The 15484-nt window shown below is 49.3% G+C and overlaps 1 protein-coding gene across 38 annotated transcripts in view; it reads left to right on the forward strand.

The window, feature by feature from the left end:
* Positions 1-15484, forward strand: part of ABLIM1 (actin binding LIM protein 1) — a 326874-nt gene that overhangs the window by 131792 nt on the left and 179598 nt on the right. For 10 of the 38 annotated variants that reach the window (XR_011382223.1, XR_011382227.1, XR_011382234.1 and 7 more), the window contains exon 1: positions 6174-6928. The exons of the other annotated variants lie outside the window; for them this stretch is intronic. The gene's annotated coding sequence lies outside the window, so the exon portion shown is untranslated. Of the gene's footprint in view, positions 1-6173; positions 6929-15484 lie in introns of those variants that run through there. 38 annotated transcript variants of the gene reach the window in all.

Consider the following 15484-nt stretch of genomic DNA (forward strand, 5'->3'; position numbering starts at 1 on the left):
ACAATGTCAGTTTGAAACGTGAATGTAAGAGCCTTTACACCATATATGAAATCACCGAAATTACACAACCTGTACTTCTTAGACCATAGACACGTATGTTGCATTGTTTCCCCTGAAGAGTGGCAGTGCTGCACGGAACGAGCACAGCTGTGGTTTTAGTCCACATCTGGATCCGTGTTCTCTCTGCCGTTGCTGTGTCTTTGGCTTCCTAATGAATCAGAAGGGAGGAAGGGGCGGTGCTTGTCCTGTCTTCCTTCCTCTCTGTGGCCCAGAGTAAGTGGTGGTGAGCACAGGGGAGCAGCACCCGTGGGAAAGGAATGGGGAGATTCCATGGCTGTGTTTCCAAGAACTCCACTGCCTTCTTTCTGCGTTGGAAGCAAGCCTTCCGGGTGGAACGGGAAATGACCTCCGAGTGCCCCCGGTGACTGAGTCATCCATGCAACACACTGTCCTCACTTTGAGTGCCTCGACACTGCCGTGCATCGTGGTCCACAGGAATTCTGGGTGGCTGGGGCCCTGCAAAGGCTCTGTGAGAGTTGGAGCATCTGGAACAGCAGACACACGCGCTGCCCTTGTCTGCACACACGCATGCCCCTTGGTCCCCTGAGACCTGGCTTACCCAGCAGTAATCTAATGACTAGATTACCACACATTTCAATATGGCAGCAGCAACAAATTGACCCAAGTGGGGCGTTCTTCTCAGTACCGGACCCTGGAGCCAGCCCTGTCTGTCCTCCCCACCGCCTCACTGGCGGGGTATGTTATACCCGTTCGCAGACGAGTTCCTTGGAACCCAGAGAAAGCTGTGTGCCCAGGCCACTCAGCACATGGGGGAGCTGGAATCCAAACCCAGTCTGTATGTGTGATCAGCAGGCCTGGGTGGCTGCCATGGTATAATAGAAGAGGTGCTGCATGGGAGGTCAAACGTGAGGGGGTTTGGCTCCTTTCTAAGTAATCGTGTAACCTTGAACAAGGCTGTTTTGGGACTTTGTTTCTCATCCTGGTGAGTGTTTATCCATGCAAGTTATAGATTTCCACAAGGCCAAGTGTTGGTGGCCCTGGGCCTTCCCTCCATGCACAAGAGCTTGCTGAGCCATGACCCTGTGGTGGCGAATGCAGTGCAGACTGTGTTCGTGGCGAGTTTTATCTGGCTTGTTCCTCAGAGGAGCACTGAGATGTTCCAGGAGAATAGGGGAAAGGTTACTCTGGGAGTTAGAGTGGCACAGTTAAGAGGGTTGTAAGGACACCTAAGAGGGACCAGGGAGAGGGGAACATAGGCTTTGAAAAACTGTCAAACATTCTGTAACCTCCCCCAAATACCTTAACTGTCTGTCTACATAAAGCCCAGAAATGCCATTGTGGAGAATGCTCATTGTGGGTGATCGAATCGCGTTTTAAAAGATGTGGCAGGGAGGTCGCAGGTGCATCACGTTCCTCTGTCCAGCCAAGGATGCGACCAACAGGATGAGGTCAGGATGGGGTTCACCTCTCCTATCAGATGACGTCCAAGAGCTAACAAAGGGTAAGGTGTCACGAGAGGGCAGCAAAAGGCAAACCCATTTCCGGAGGAGTCTGTGTGCATCCAGTGTGTCCTGCCTCAAACAACCGTGTGTGTGTGTGTGTGTGTGTGTGTGTGTGTAGGGGTGTGTGCACATGAGCGTGTGTGTGCGTGTATTGTCTAGAGACTGGAAGGAGCAGCTCTTTAACAACCTCTGCAGAAGGGAAGGCTTGGGACCCTAAAGGGAGAGCTTGTGTCTTCGGACTCAGACAAACCTGGCCTTTTCCTTACCCGGAAAGTGTGAGGACCTATACCCCGCCAGGTGCTCTGAGCTCCGAATGAGATGATAACTGTACCGAGCCTGGACGGGTGGCTGCCATAGCGTAGATGCCCTGCACATGATCATGAAAATGGTAATGCAGGTTGGTTATCTGAGAATTTTGTAAAATGACCTCCCTGATTAAGTTCCTTCCCAGCGTGCTTTCTCTGCAAGGTAATTACTGGTTTGCGGCTTGGCAAATACTTGAAAGCTTAATTTTTATCTAAGAGAATGAACTGGCTTTTAATTTATTTGAGTTAGAGTCTAAGATCAGACTATTTAATTATAAAAATGAATACAAATTTAGCGTTATGCTTTTACTCTAAGGTATGCTACTGATGTTTATCCCTACTTTAGTATTCATCAAGCGTTGCCTTCCTACTTTGTTCCTGTCACTAGGAATACAGAAAACAGTAACATGTGACCTCGTTCCTTGGAGAGCCCACACTCTTTTGCAAAAATATCCATGTAAATCCTTCCTGGCAAAATGGTCAGCTCAGAGCAGCAGACAGAAGAAAGCATTGCCAGGGAAGGCACCAAAATTCCACCTGACAGAAAGTAACTGATTTTATATCCTAAGAAATGGACTTCTACCCTGAAAATACCAAGAAAAAAGAGAAAGTTGGTGGCAAACTAATTGAAAAAACAAAATGGCCTTTTCCCAATTAATTCGGTTGTTTCTGTACTTGTGAACTTCTCATGTACCTGAAATTAGGCTGAAATCTGTGAAATTTTCTTTACTTTCAACAGATCCTCTGAGTCCAGTGAGAGGCCCTGTTACACTTGTAAAAAAATGACTGATTTGAGTCTGCGCCATGGCTCACTTGGTTAATCCTCTGCCTGCAGCGCCAGCATCCCATATGGGCACCGGGTTCTAGCCCCAGTTGCTCCTCTTCCAGGCCAGCTCTCTGCTGTGGCCAGGGAGTGCCGTGGAGGATGGCCCAGGTCCTTGGGCCCTGCACCCCATGGGAGACCAGGAGGAAGCACCTGGCTCCTGGCTTTGGATTGGCACAGTGCCAGCTGTAGAGGCCATTTGGGGGGTGAACCAACAGAAGGAAGACCTTTTTCTCTGTCTCTCTCTCTCTGTGTCTATAACTCTACCTGTCAAATTTAAAAAAATGACTGATTTGATGTTTCCTCTGTCATTTATAACCTTAGTGGCTGTTTATCGTGACCTCAGATCTACACTGGTAATCCTTGTCATTTTCTAGAACTGCAGCTTACTGCTTGGGTCTGCACTCAGAATTGGCTTCTGAGAAAGGCCACAGGGAACGTTCTGGATGCAACTGTAAAATCACTCTGCTGTCAACTTGGCTGGGCATCGATTCTGAGAGTCATGTGGAAAAAATTCAAAGAATTGTCCATGGAGGATGTGAAAGTTGGGTCCAGAGGGCTCAGGTACTCAGGAATTTGCCTTGGAATGTAGAAAACTGTGGAATCGCTGTTCCTGACAAGTGCCCACCGAACAAACGGCAGGCTGACTGTTGGTTCAGGGTCGTTTCGCAGGTGTGACGGGCAGGCTGACTGTTGGTTCAGGGTCGTTTCGTAGGTGTGACGGCAGGGTATACAGTGGTTGGTAAGCCGCTGAGTCCACCCCTCTGTCTCGCAAGCCTGTCTGTTGTGCCAGCAGTCCTTGGTCCCCGAGGAAGCTGCTCCCTCGAGAATCCCTATCATCAGCCTAATCTTGAGTCTCTCCGGTGCTGCCCACGTCCAGTGAACTCCTTGCTACTTTCCCACCTCATCACCTCTTGCAGTGACATTTTCCTCTTGCTTTGTTCGGCCAACGCTCACTCACCTCCTTCCCCCTGAATCTCTCCTGACTCCAGGTTGAGCCCAGCACTGCCTGCACCCTGTGCCGCCTCTGTCTGAACATCAGCCTAACTTCCTGGAGAAGATCCAGGTGCAGGCATGTCTGCTGCAACATGCAAGCCCCTTTTGAAAGAGGTCTCTCTTGCCGGTCCCTAGCACACAACAGATGTTCCATAAATGTCTGAAGCGAATTTGATGGATATAAACATTAAATAGAAAATCAACAAGGAACTCATTCTCGAGGTTTCTTTCAGCTGCATTTTTCCAGAGGATTTTGAGTGCTCGTTTGCCCACAACTCCAGAAGTATTGAGGGGCGGTGCCTGGACACCTGGAGCTGGGAAGGGGCTCTGAAATTCCTGGGCTACAGGTGCACTTGTCTTGGGTGACCTGTAGTTAGTTCAGCAATGAGGAAGTGGACTCTCCCAGGTTGCTTGATTTCCAGTCCTAACATTTCCTTCTCAGTTGGCATTTCTGCTGAAATGACATGCACTTGAGTTTTTGCCAAGTGTGGCTCTCCCACAAAATGGTTTCTGTCCTTCGGTCACTTGTGAGTGAATGAAAAGGCAGCAATGAGTCATTGTGGGGGGCGGGGGGCAACAGATAGAACCATGATTGAGGTCTGAATTAGGAAGTCTGGAATGAGATTCAGATAAATCACTTGGAAATCATTTCTAGAAATAAGAATAAAAATCTTCTTTTTCATAAACTGCAAATTTCATGGTTTCCCCTTGATTTATTTCTCTGCACATCTTGCAGCGTTAACTGTAAAGTAAAAAAATCTACTCTTTGCTTCTGTATTCCAAGCTCTTAACTGCCCTAAAGCAAGAAGACAAAAACAACTTGATTTTACTCTCCCTCATTCCAAAAATAACTTTCGTAATACCCTCTGGTTATCTTAGAAGTGCGGAGTGGATGCCTTCATCTGCAAGCAGGGGGGGACTTTGGCCATTTGACTGTTATTTAGCAACTAAATGCTGGTGACTCATTCGCGTAGACTGTGGTGCAGGAAATTTCTTTCCATGGAAAACACAGGAGGAGGGGAAACCTCTCTGAACCACTCTGTAGTATTTTCCTTTAGAAAAGGCGTCTCTGAAAATGAATAGGCACCAGCTGTTATTCTGCTAGCTGGGTCTCCAAAGTCTGCCAGCATGCTGAGCTCTGGTTCTGCGCAATCCACGAAGATATCCCGCTAGGGTCGGACCATTTGGTTAGGAAACTTAAATCTCAGAATTAAGACCTGTCATCCTGGACAAACAGCATTTATGGAACCCGGAAGGCTTATATTGACTGGGTTCAGACTGGAGACCAATGGTGTTTATTGTCATAGTCCAGTGGGCGTGGAGGGACAGCGAGCACTATTCCCTTAGCTGAATAACATGAGAACTTGGAGAGGTGTGCCGAAGTGAGGTGCTGATCTATTTATGCAGCAAAAATATAATAAAATAAATTCACCTGCTGGGCTCGCAGCACACACTGATTCCTGCCTCTGTGCTCATCAGCTTCTCCTCAAAGGCTCTGGGAGAGATTAGGGGTGGGCAAAGTAGCGGAGGGCAGTTTTAGCCTTGAAAATCAGGCAATGTGAAGGGCTTGTTTCCTCTGTGCATTGCATCACCCCCTCCCTGGGGAATTCAGGTCCTGCGCACTCATTGTTGGCTCGTATTTATGAATGGAGGTTAGAGAGGCTGTGTAAAGGCTCTTCAGTGCTCAAGCTCCCAATGGCCGCTGACTTAGGAAGAATATGACCCCATGGGGCTCCTTGTGGGGGGGGTGGGGAGTAGTGTGGGTGAAGCACAGCGGAGAAAAGATGACCCAGGGGCTTGGGGGCTTAGCCCTTACGTAAAGACTGAGACACCCAAGCTATTAATAGTTAGAGCCCTGAGTCACAGATGCAGGAATGTCACAGCTGCTTGAGCTCTGCTACTGTTACACATCAGAAAACCAGCAGTAGGGACTGCCCAAGAGGAATGGGAAGACTTGGGCATGTCCCCTGTTCTCCCCAGCCCCACGAAGCTCTGGGCATTCCAGCCGTCACCGCGTGACGTCAAGGAGGAGGCAGGTCGAGCGACTTCATTCCTCCGTTCCCCTGGCTGCCTCAGCCCCAACACGTTACAATATTTGCAGTAAATACCGTCTAACGCTGGCAGTGCATTCTGGTTCTGAAAGAGCATGGCCATCTGCTACTCTGCGCCAGCCGCGCGACGGCTGTCTTTTTGTCTCTTGCTCACCGCATTTCTTCCACATGGTGACGTGGGAAGGGGACCTGCCGGTTGGGATCTGGCCGGCAGGTGCTGGAATGGGGTGGGTGTGGCCTTGTGTTCTGCTCCCGGAAGACAGCCCAGTGCCCTGCAGATCAGAAATCCAAGGTCCCTTTAGGAGCTGCTGCTGTGGGATCAGGCTCACCAAGGTCTCAGGCTGAAGGTTCCAGCCCAAACCGTTTGCCCCACGGTGACAAAGGTTCCTCCTCCTCACACGTGTCCAAAGGGCTTGTCTGGAAAGCTCTATTGAACACAGTCTGATTCCTACCCAACTGGATAAGTCAGATTTTTGTTTTTGACTTTGATCCTGGATAAGTAATTGTATCCTGAAAGATCATCTTCTCAGTCACTGTCCCAGCCCCTCCCACCACCACCCCATCCCCATTCAGGTAAAATACGGAGAGGGGGCTGTAGGGCAGACCAAATGCCATTACTCAGGGTACACAAGACAATGAACTTGACGTCGCCCCTCGCATTATTTGTCCATTTTACCAAGGCCGATTTTATGCATTCGGTTTGCCTTAAAGAAGCTGTAACAAGAATTGGAAGCCGTTGTCACAGGAAACTCCTAATCGACTCGCTTTACTGAAACCAGCCCTGGCTGGGCCTGGCCCCCTCTCTGGCAATCATTTATCAGCTTCTGGGAGGGGTCCGGAGCTCAGAGCCTCTCGTTGCCCGCTTTCCCGGGGCCTGGGCGGGAGGAATGCTAGGTGGTGTCATTGGCCAGAGATTAGCGCGGTGGAATGTTGCATTTGTTGCGGAGCAGCTGTGGTGAGTGGCTTCAGCCGGACGGTGAGAGAGTCCCCGAGCGGCGCAGGGCGCGGCCGCCACTCGCCAAGCCGGAGCGGCGCGGGTGGGAGCGGCCCGCCCCGGGCGGGGGCGGGATTTTAGAATCCGCCTCGGACTGACCAGGCAGACGGATGCCGGGGGCTCGTGCTCGCAGCCCCTCCAGCCGGGTGCGCGGCGCGCCCTACTCCTGGGCGTGTTCCTGCAGCCGCCGCCAGTCCCCGCGGCGAAGGATCCGGTTGCCATGGTGAAGGAGCAAGGTAATTATAACTATCGACCCGGCTCAGGGCTGCAGAAGCCGGGATGGCACGGCTCCGCAGGGCTCGGCCACCTCGCGGGAGCAGTGATCAATGGGGAGCCGGCAGACATGTTCTCGGTGTGGCGAAACCCGGGGCTCCACTGCACCCAGACGTCATTACGAACCTTTCATTTAGCCAAGGTGGCGTCCCGAGCTCCTCGTATTTCTGGAGTTTGCACAGCTGAGCTCTGAGGGACGAGGGGTGGGGAGCTGGGTGCGTCTGCTTTGATTGTTAATGCATTTAAAAATTTTCGGTTGTGTGTGAGACCTGCCTTCCCGCCCCATCTTAGCTTAGCCTACATTCCCTTACTTTCACCGCCCAGTAAGTTGATTAAGATTTGCAATGGAATTGTCTTTCCTACCAGGTCCAGCTGGCGCTGGCTGATGGGAGGAGATGGGCTGTTGTAAACGTTCCGGATGTGCTCAGCCTTTATGACCTGTCACTGCAGTCTTATCCCCACTACGCCTCCAAACCCCTTAAATGATGCTGGGTGAAAAGTGGGGGGGGGGGAGTGGGGGGGGGTTTGCAAGCCCCACACAGGTGAGCCTTATTTATGCACTAGCTGTGGCCCAGAAACTAAGATAAATCTCTCAGAACTGCATTGTACTGGAGATTCCTCGTTTATCTGGGAAATGTCAAAGACCATAACAATGCTTGTTTTTAATGATCTGGGTGATTTGTAAACGCATCGGGTATTAGAAAATGAGTGGTGAGAGGAGAATGGGGAGGGGGAGCGACAGCCCCTTGCCCCTGCACTGTCAGCCTCAATCCCCCTCTCTTTTCTGGAGGTCAGTGTTGTTCATGGCTCATGTGTATCTTTCCCGACCTTTCTAGACTGGAACTAGATCCATCGGCAGTCATACACATAAGAGCAGTGCAAAAATGGGGTTATTTTAGGATCATTTTTTCTGACTTGATTTCCCGCCTTGGTATGTCAGGGGTACCCTCCCTGAATGATTTTATGATGCAAACCACCACCCTGGTCCAGGGCATGGACACAGATGCCGCTCCTTCGGGATGTCCAGAACTCTCTCAATGACTTGTCCGTATGTACTTTCTCTTAAAGCGACTGCAGGGAATAAATGTGAGTTGAAGTCACGGAACCCAAGATGATCCTGGACCCTGGAAGCTGAGTTTGGTTTTGTGATGCTCATGGATGGGTGGGGGAATAGGACCATGACAGCTTAACAGTGTCCAGGCTGTGCCTCAGGACAAAGAGAAACACGGTTCTGCTTTGTTCATTCTCTTCCCGTGCACCTTTCCTGATCGCACGCTGTGGCTCCGGTCTTGCCTTGAGTGGAGTGATTTGGCGTGAATGACAGTGCTGTGATAATGTGTCCTCTGTTTTGAGGGTGATGGCAGAAACCCCAAGAACCGCAGATGGATGTGGACGTGACTCTTCCTTTGCAGCCTCCCCCTCCCCCCACAACTAGAATAAGATGGCCTTGATCCCTGTTGCTAATGGGATTGGGAAATTCGAGGGGAAAGGGATTACAAAAGCCACTTCTTGATTCTTTTCCCACGGGACCCGCGGAAGCCCCAGATGTGCCATATGTGGTATGCATTAGAGATCGGTGATCCCCAAATAGCAACTCCTTTTCTAAGTCACCGACACTTGCAAAGCTTCGATTGCCTGAGTTCACCTTTGCTGTGTGTCAGTGGCCGCCCTCTAACTGGAATGCTTGGGGCAGCCACCGAGAGGTCATAGCTAGCATTATCTTAACCCTTAGCTGCTGATTAAAGGCTGTTCCCTTTGTATTTTGAGGTCTGAGTCAGTCCATGCTGCTGCCTCCCAAACAGCCGACAACAGAGGGGGGCGGGGACTTTTTTTGGGGGTTTTGTTTTGTTTTGTTTTGTTTTGTTTGTTTTGGCAGCTGCACAAGAGCTTCCTTGGAAAGAAGGGAACTTCTTCTTAGCCTCTAAAATGAGAAAGGCACAAGGATCCAGACATGCATCCTAGGGGTGAGGAAACTTAGAGCTCAGAAAGAGTGAGGAAAGTACTCCAGGTCACACAGCAGATGACGGCACCAAGTTCTTATCATCCGGGTTCCTTTGCTCCGTGTTGGTGGATTGGTGCCTGCAGTTGCCACAGCATGTCGACATCAGCCGTCTCTCTCCCTAGACTGGGAGCCTCTCGGGGAGGGACTGTATCTCCATCTCTAACTTCAGTTCTGGCCTGGGCCTGCCCCACTGCAGATTCTCCGGTGGTCAAAGCCGCGTGCCCTGTTGTCAGGTTGGGACAGGAGAGCCTGTGTCTTCTTGACTCTGAACTTTTCCAGGCCTCTCCATCTCTTCTTGGTATCAGAAAGGCCTGGCTCCTTTGTTCCTCCTACAACCAGAAGGGTGTCCATGACAAGGCCTGTGGGGGGACGTCTGAGGGAAGAGTCACCACACAGGGCCCTTCAGAAGGTTCGTGGGAAAGTCGAATTCAAAGCCAAGTTTATCTTGGTGCAAAACAGCTTTGAAATCCATGCCTACCTTTTCCATGGTGTACACTAAAATGAAATATTTTTAATCAGCAATATCATATGAACTTATGAGTTATAGGATAATATCCATTTTTTCATGAACTGTTTGAAGACCTATGCATGGATTTCAGAAATTTTTTGGCACCAAAATACACATGTTTTAATTCCTGCTTCCTGGAGCTTTGCAGTTCCCTAGCAGACTCCCCCATGGTCCCCACCACTTAGCACTCATTGTCTTAAAAGTCACTGGTAAGATCTCCGCTCTCAGATGGACAGGGCCTGGAGAGAAAGCAGGCTGGCCTGTCTCCCCCCTGCTAGTGTGGAGTGACATTTGCTGACACGCTCCGACCTGCATTAGCTGTTCCTCTCCCGGCCAGGCACCCGTTCCCTTCCAGTTGTAGACACTAATTGATCCCGGAATCTTAGTTGTTTCTCGGATGTGTGCAAGGGCACCTTACCCTTGCTATGTCCCGTAACAGAGGCATGAGAGGTTTTTGTGGGTTTATCAGTCAATACCTGTCTGCCTGGATACAGGCTCATCAACCCAAGTTCCAGAAGCCCACTCTCCTCATTTGAAAGCTCTCATTGTGGAGCTGAGCTGTTCCAGTACAAGGTTCTTAAATACAAAAGGGATTTATTGTTTCTTTTTGTTTCTTAATTAAACATTCACTTACTACTTAAAAAATTATTTATTTGAAAGCAAGTCAAGGCAAGGTAAGGCAAGGTAAGGAGAGAAATAAGGGAAGACAGCGAGAGAGAGAGAGAGAGATCTTCCATGTCCTTGTTCATTCCCCATATGGCCTCAATGGCCGGGGCTGGGCCAGGCTGAAGTCAGGAGCCCAGAACTCCATCTGGGTCTCCCATGTGGGTGGCAGGGCCCCAAGCATTCAGATCAACATCTGCTGCTTTTCCAGGCACATTAGTGGGGACCTGGATTTGAGGCAGAGCAGCTGGGATGCCAGCAACCTAAGTAGGGACTTAACTCACTATACTGTACCACTGGCCCCTATTATTTCTCTTTGTTCAAGAATACAAGAGGAAGCAAATACTGAAGGTTAAGTTATATAACTAGTCATCTAACTTAGATGATAAAAAATGCGTATGATTTGGAGACCATGTGAAAGAAAGAGGGTTTACCAGCAAGAAATAGAGTATAATCTAGAAAAATCCTTCTATCCCTCTGTGGGTGGAGGTTCACTGTCCACTTGGCGTCGGGTGTGTGGGGATATGCACACACACGGCAGCTCATTTCTCTAGAGGAAAGTTTCTTAACCTCTGCACCATGGTTATAATGACAGATAATCCTTCGTAAGTTTGTCCTGGGTGCTGAAGGATGCTTCGCAGTGTTCCTCGCCTCTCTCACACCACTTGAGATGGTGGAAATATCTCTGGACTTCACTGTGTGCCCCTGGCCCGGGGTGGGGGAAACCGTCCCGGCTAAGAGCAGTGGCTGTGGAGGACAGTCGGACTCTGAGACCCCTTGGGCTCCGTGCTCTTTGGGGTTTAGGTTTATTGAAATGGAGCCCTATGAGCACAGAGGATGAGAGAGATGGGAAATCCTTAAAGCAAGCCGACACAGCTGGCACTCTCCTCCTGGCCGCCTCAGTTTGGCAAAGAGGCGTTCGCGTGAGAGCCCTGCAGAGGCGTTCGTGTGGCCCCCTCCTTCGTCATGGGTCTTGTTCCCAGCTCATTTCATTGCTGAAAATGGAAAAATTGTGTTCATCAAAGCGGATTTATGCATAGAGATGTCCCAGCGCAGTTCTTCCTTTATTTTCCTTGAAGGTTTTCCCTTCTGACCAGGAGACTTCCTGTTGGGTCACCAAGTCCTGCAGGCTCTTCCGGGGTCACAGAAAGGCCTGGGGCCCAGATGGGCTGCACAGACTTGGAAAAACACAGTGGCTACTCTTGCTTTCATTGCCATCTACTGTGGAGGTAAAATAGGCTCACAAACAGCTAATGTGAAGTGGATGTTGGAAAGCAGCAAAGATAGGGGTGTGTGTTTAGCCTCGTGGTTAAGATGCAGGTTAAGACACCTGTGTCCCAGAACAGACTATCTGAGTTCAAGTCCTGCTCCAGCTCCGGACTCCAGCTTCCTGCCAGTGCAGACCCCAGGAGGCAGCAGTGATGGTTCAAGTAACTGGGTTCTTGTCACGCTCGTGAGAGACTTGGATTGAGTTCCTTGTTCCTAGCTTTAGCCAGCACAGCCCTTGCTGTTGCAGGCATCTGAGGTGTGAACCCATGGATGGGGAATCTCTCTTTCTTCCCCCACCCCCAAATAAGTGCATAAAGAACAAATGAAGCCAAAAAGAAACAAAGGCACAGATACAGTGCTCTGACAGGTCAAAAGTGGGAGACTGAGCTTTCAAGTATGCTGATCAGGAAACGCAGTCTGGGGCAGATGTCTCTTAAATTGGGCCCTTAAAGATTGAAAGTATTTGGACCTGTGATAAATTGGATTGAAAAGAAAGTGGACCCATAACATGAGGCTTGAGGGCCGGAGAGCGGCTTCGAGGTGTGGACTGAGAAGTAAACAGCAATCAAAGGATCTCTAGTGTGCTGGAGCTGCCGTCACGAAGCACCAGAAACTCAGCAGCATGAGGAGCAGAAACTTACTGCCGCGCAGCTCGGGAGGCCAGCACTCAGATCAGGGTGCCGGTAGACGGCTGGAAGAGAGAGTCTGTTCTGTGCCTCTGCCCTGGTTTCGGATGTTCCTTGGCTTGTAGACGCATCACTCCGTCTCTGCCCTCCCGTGCACATGACCTTCTCCCCGGGTGCTCATCTGTCTCCATAGTCCCTGTAGCATATGAGGACACTCACCCTCATGGCCTCATTGTAAGTCTGTTACCTTTCTAAAGACCCCATCTCCAAGTGAGGCCATGATCTGACTTAGTAGAGGCCAGGACTTCAACATAAGGATTTGTGGGGAGAGGGAGGTGCAGTTCAACCCATTGCAGGGTGTTAGATGTGGCCAAGGCTTGGGAAGGATTTGGGAAAGGGAACAGGCCCACTAAAAAAAAAAAGAGAGAGAGAGAGACAAATGGGAGAGCTCTCTGTCTCTCTCTCTCTCTCTCTCTCACACTGTCCACTTAAAAAAAAAAAAAGGGAAAGGGAACAGGAGCAGAGAGAGAGAGTAGGGGGTGGGTGGGAGGGAGGAAGTGAGTTCAGGTTTATACACTTTGGCCAGTACTGGAAATAAAGGACTAGGGAGTGATTAGAAGTGAGCAGTCCAGGTCCTACCTCTTGGGCAGGAATCTGAGGTTTCTTGGCCAGTTTGTATAAGCATACTCTGTACCATATAGAGGATAATGGTAGAAAAGGACCTGCTTTCTTCAGGAATAATGGGAGGTTCTTCAGATGTTGGCTTCATCAGGGAAGCTGGCACCACACCCTTCTGCTACCTATGAACTGCTGTGTCCAGTGTCCTTTAGGGTTTGGAAGTAGCCCCTTCCTGCCACATCTGAGAGCCATTGCAATCTTGTTTGCCAGCTCCTGAGAACAGTGGTGTCCTGCACCTCAGCTGTGACCTGCAGGCTGGCACCGAAGTAATCCTCCTAGGACACTGAATCATCATATCATTGCCCAACTCAAAAAACCAAATAAATGACAAGGTAAAGTTCAAGGCTTCCTGCTTGTCATGCAGTTCTCCCCAAGTCCTTAAAATATCTTCTCCCCACACCCATCTAAATAAATACTCTTTCAAGCCAGTCCTGGTTTATGTTAATTTTTAATGCTGTTATTAAGTCGGCCAGTGAATGAACACACACTACATGGCAGGCTCTGTGTTGAGAGCTTAGCATACCCTGTCTGTAATCTTTTCACTCTGCAAGGTCAGTAGTATTCTTCCCTCTAATTGGTGAGAGAAAAGAGGCTCATGGGAGTGAAGAAACTTGCCAGGGATTGTTTAGCTAGAATGTGGAAGAGCTGAGTTTTAATTTTCTACCTGTCTGGTGCTCAAACTTGTGCTTTCTATACTTAAATCCCTGCCCCCTCCTTTTCCAATTTGATGAATCAGGGGAGCGTATAAGGAATGTTTTCCTTTCTAACCCTTCCTGCCCTTGTGAGAAATACTTGTATCTTCCTTTCCTACATTTATCAAAGACCTAACTCAGGCTCTGCTTCCGCAAATCTCCTCCAAGGCCCATCCCTGTTTGCATTCTTCTAGAATGACTCTGTGTACCTAAGTTAACAGCAGAGAAATGAAACGGCCGTCGTCTGTGCAACTTCAGAGACTGCTCTTTCTCCGGAAGCCCAGGTGTTGGTCAGCTTCCCTAGGGTCTTGTAGAACAGCATTTCCAGTGGTGCAGGGTTGCTGCCTCTAATGCTGTCCGCTCATCCCCTTGGATCCCACTCATCCCGAAACACCCACCACCAACTCAGGTGCACACATTGCCCACGTAATCAAAACCCACTTGTGGAAGTTGGAGAACAGCAGGTCTTTCACTGCCGTGCAGTAAGACCTCGTGTGCTGGATGACTGTGGAGTCGTCTTCCAGGTCCCTGCTTTCACACACCATAGACAGTGCTGGATTCAGGCTGGGTGTTCAATGCCCGGCCCTGGTGTGCTCCTGGACTCGATAGAGTTCTTCTTTTCCTTAACTTCAAAAGCTCCCCGAGATCCTTTAAAAATTGTTATTTATTTGAGAGACTGACAGGGTGGGGAGGGGGAGACCAACCAACAGAAAGAAGCAGAGAACTACCATCTGCTGGCTTGCTCCCCAGATGCCCATAATGGCCAGGACTTGATTGGAGCTGAAGCTCAATATGAGGATGTTAATCCAAGTCTTGTGCATAGGTGACAGGAACACAATTATGTGTACCACCACCACCATCATCTCCCAGGGTCTACATCAGCAGGAAATTGGAGTTAAGAGCTGGAACCAGGAATTAAACCCAGGTACTCTGATGTGGGCATCTTTTTTTTTTTTTTTTTAACATTTGTTTTTTTACTTGAAAGGCAGAGTTACAGAGAGGCAGAGAGAGAGAGAGAGAGAGATCTTCTATTTGCTGGTTCACTCCTCAAATGGCTGTAACCAGGAGCCAGGAGCTTCATCCAGGTCCCCAACATGGGTACTGGGAGCCATCCTCCACTGCTTTCCCAGGAACATTAGCAAGGAGCTGGATTGGAAGTAGAGCAGCTGGGCCTGGAACTGGAGCCCATAAGGGATGCTGATGTCTCAGGCCATGGCTTTACCCAATATGCAACAGCACCAGACCCAGATGTGGGCATCTTAACCATTGTCTTATCCACTAGGCTAAACACCCACCTCCCCACTCCACTCCCCAGCTTTTTAAGGGGACATCAGGGACAAGAACATTTCCTAAGTAAGGTATAAAGGAAGTTAGAGATTCAAAGAGACACTACAACTTCACAAGTTTCAGAATCAGTTGCCCTGATTACCGACTTATTTACATAGCACAGTTGTGAACTCTGCATCTTCAGGAAGAGGGTAGCTCCACTTCTGTCATCATGTTCCACGTGAGAGGGAAAGGCCCTTAGTATCTTAGGAATAGAAGTGCTACCCTCCCCTGGAATGATGGCTCTCCTCAGCATATCTTTACTCTACAAGGACTGTCTGATATTTCCAAGGCTAAGGGAAAGAATTTTACATTTTAAAAGAACCATAACAAATCCCCATACCCTGTGCCACCTACTCACTGATTTCTAAAACTGTTAACCTACAAAGAAAAAAAAAAGATGTCATTACCACAGTTAGACTTAAGGCAAATATATGAGTAAGTTTGAGAGGACAACATTGGCTAGAATTCATCAAAAGCTTTTGAGAGTAATTTTTGATGACAGGGTTAAAGTCAAGAATATGTAGACAATGACCATCTAGCTGGAGGTTGGACCTGTTCTGCCGTTGGCTACTCCTAGACTTTGGGAGGTAGCACTGCCTCTTGCCTTTCCCATAACCTGGTCAAGTGGCCAGAAAAGAACAACCTGTATTGCATCACCTACACCTTCTTTAAACAAGAAGAAGTTGATTTTTCCAGATCCCTGCAGAAAAGGCATACTCTGGGAGACTCGCCCTGCCATGAGGACAATTTTG

The sequence above is a fragment of the Oryctolagus cuniculus genome, chromosome 15 (genome assembly GCF_964237555.1).
Source record: "Oryctolagus cuniculus chromosome 15, mOryCun1.1, whole genome shotgun sequence".
NCBI classification, from domain to species: Eukaryota; Metazoa; Chordata; class Mammalia; order Lagomorpha; family Leporidae; genus Oryctolagus; species Oryctolagus cuniculus.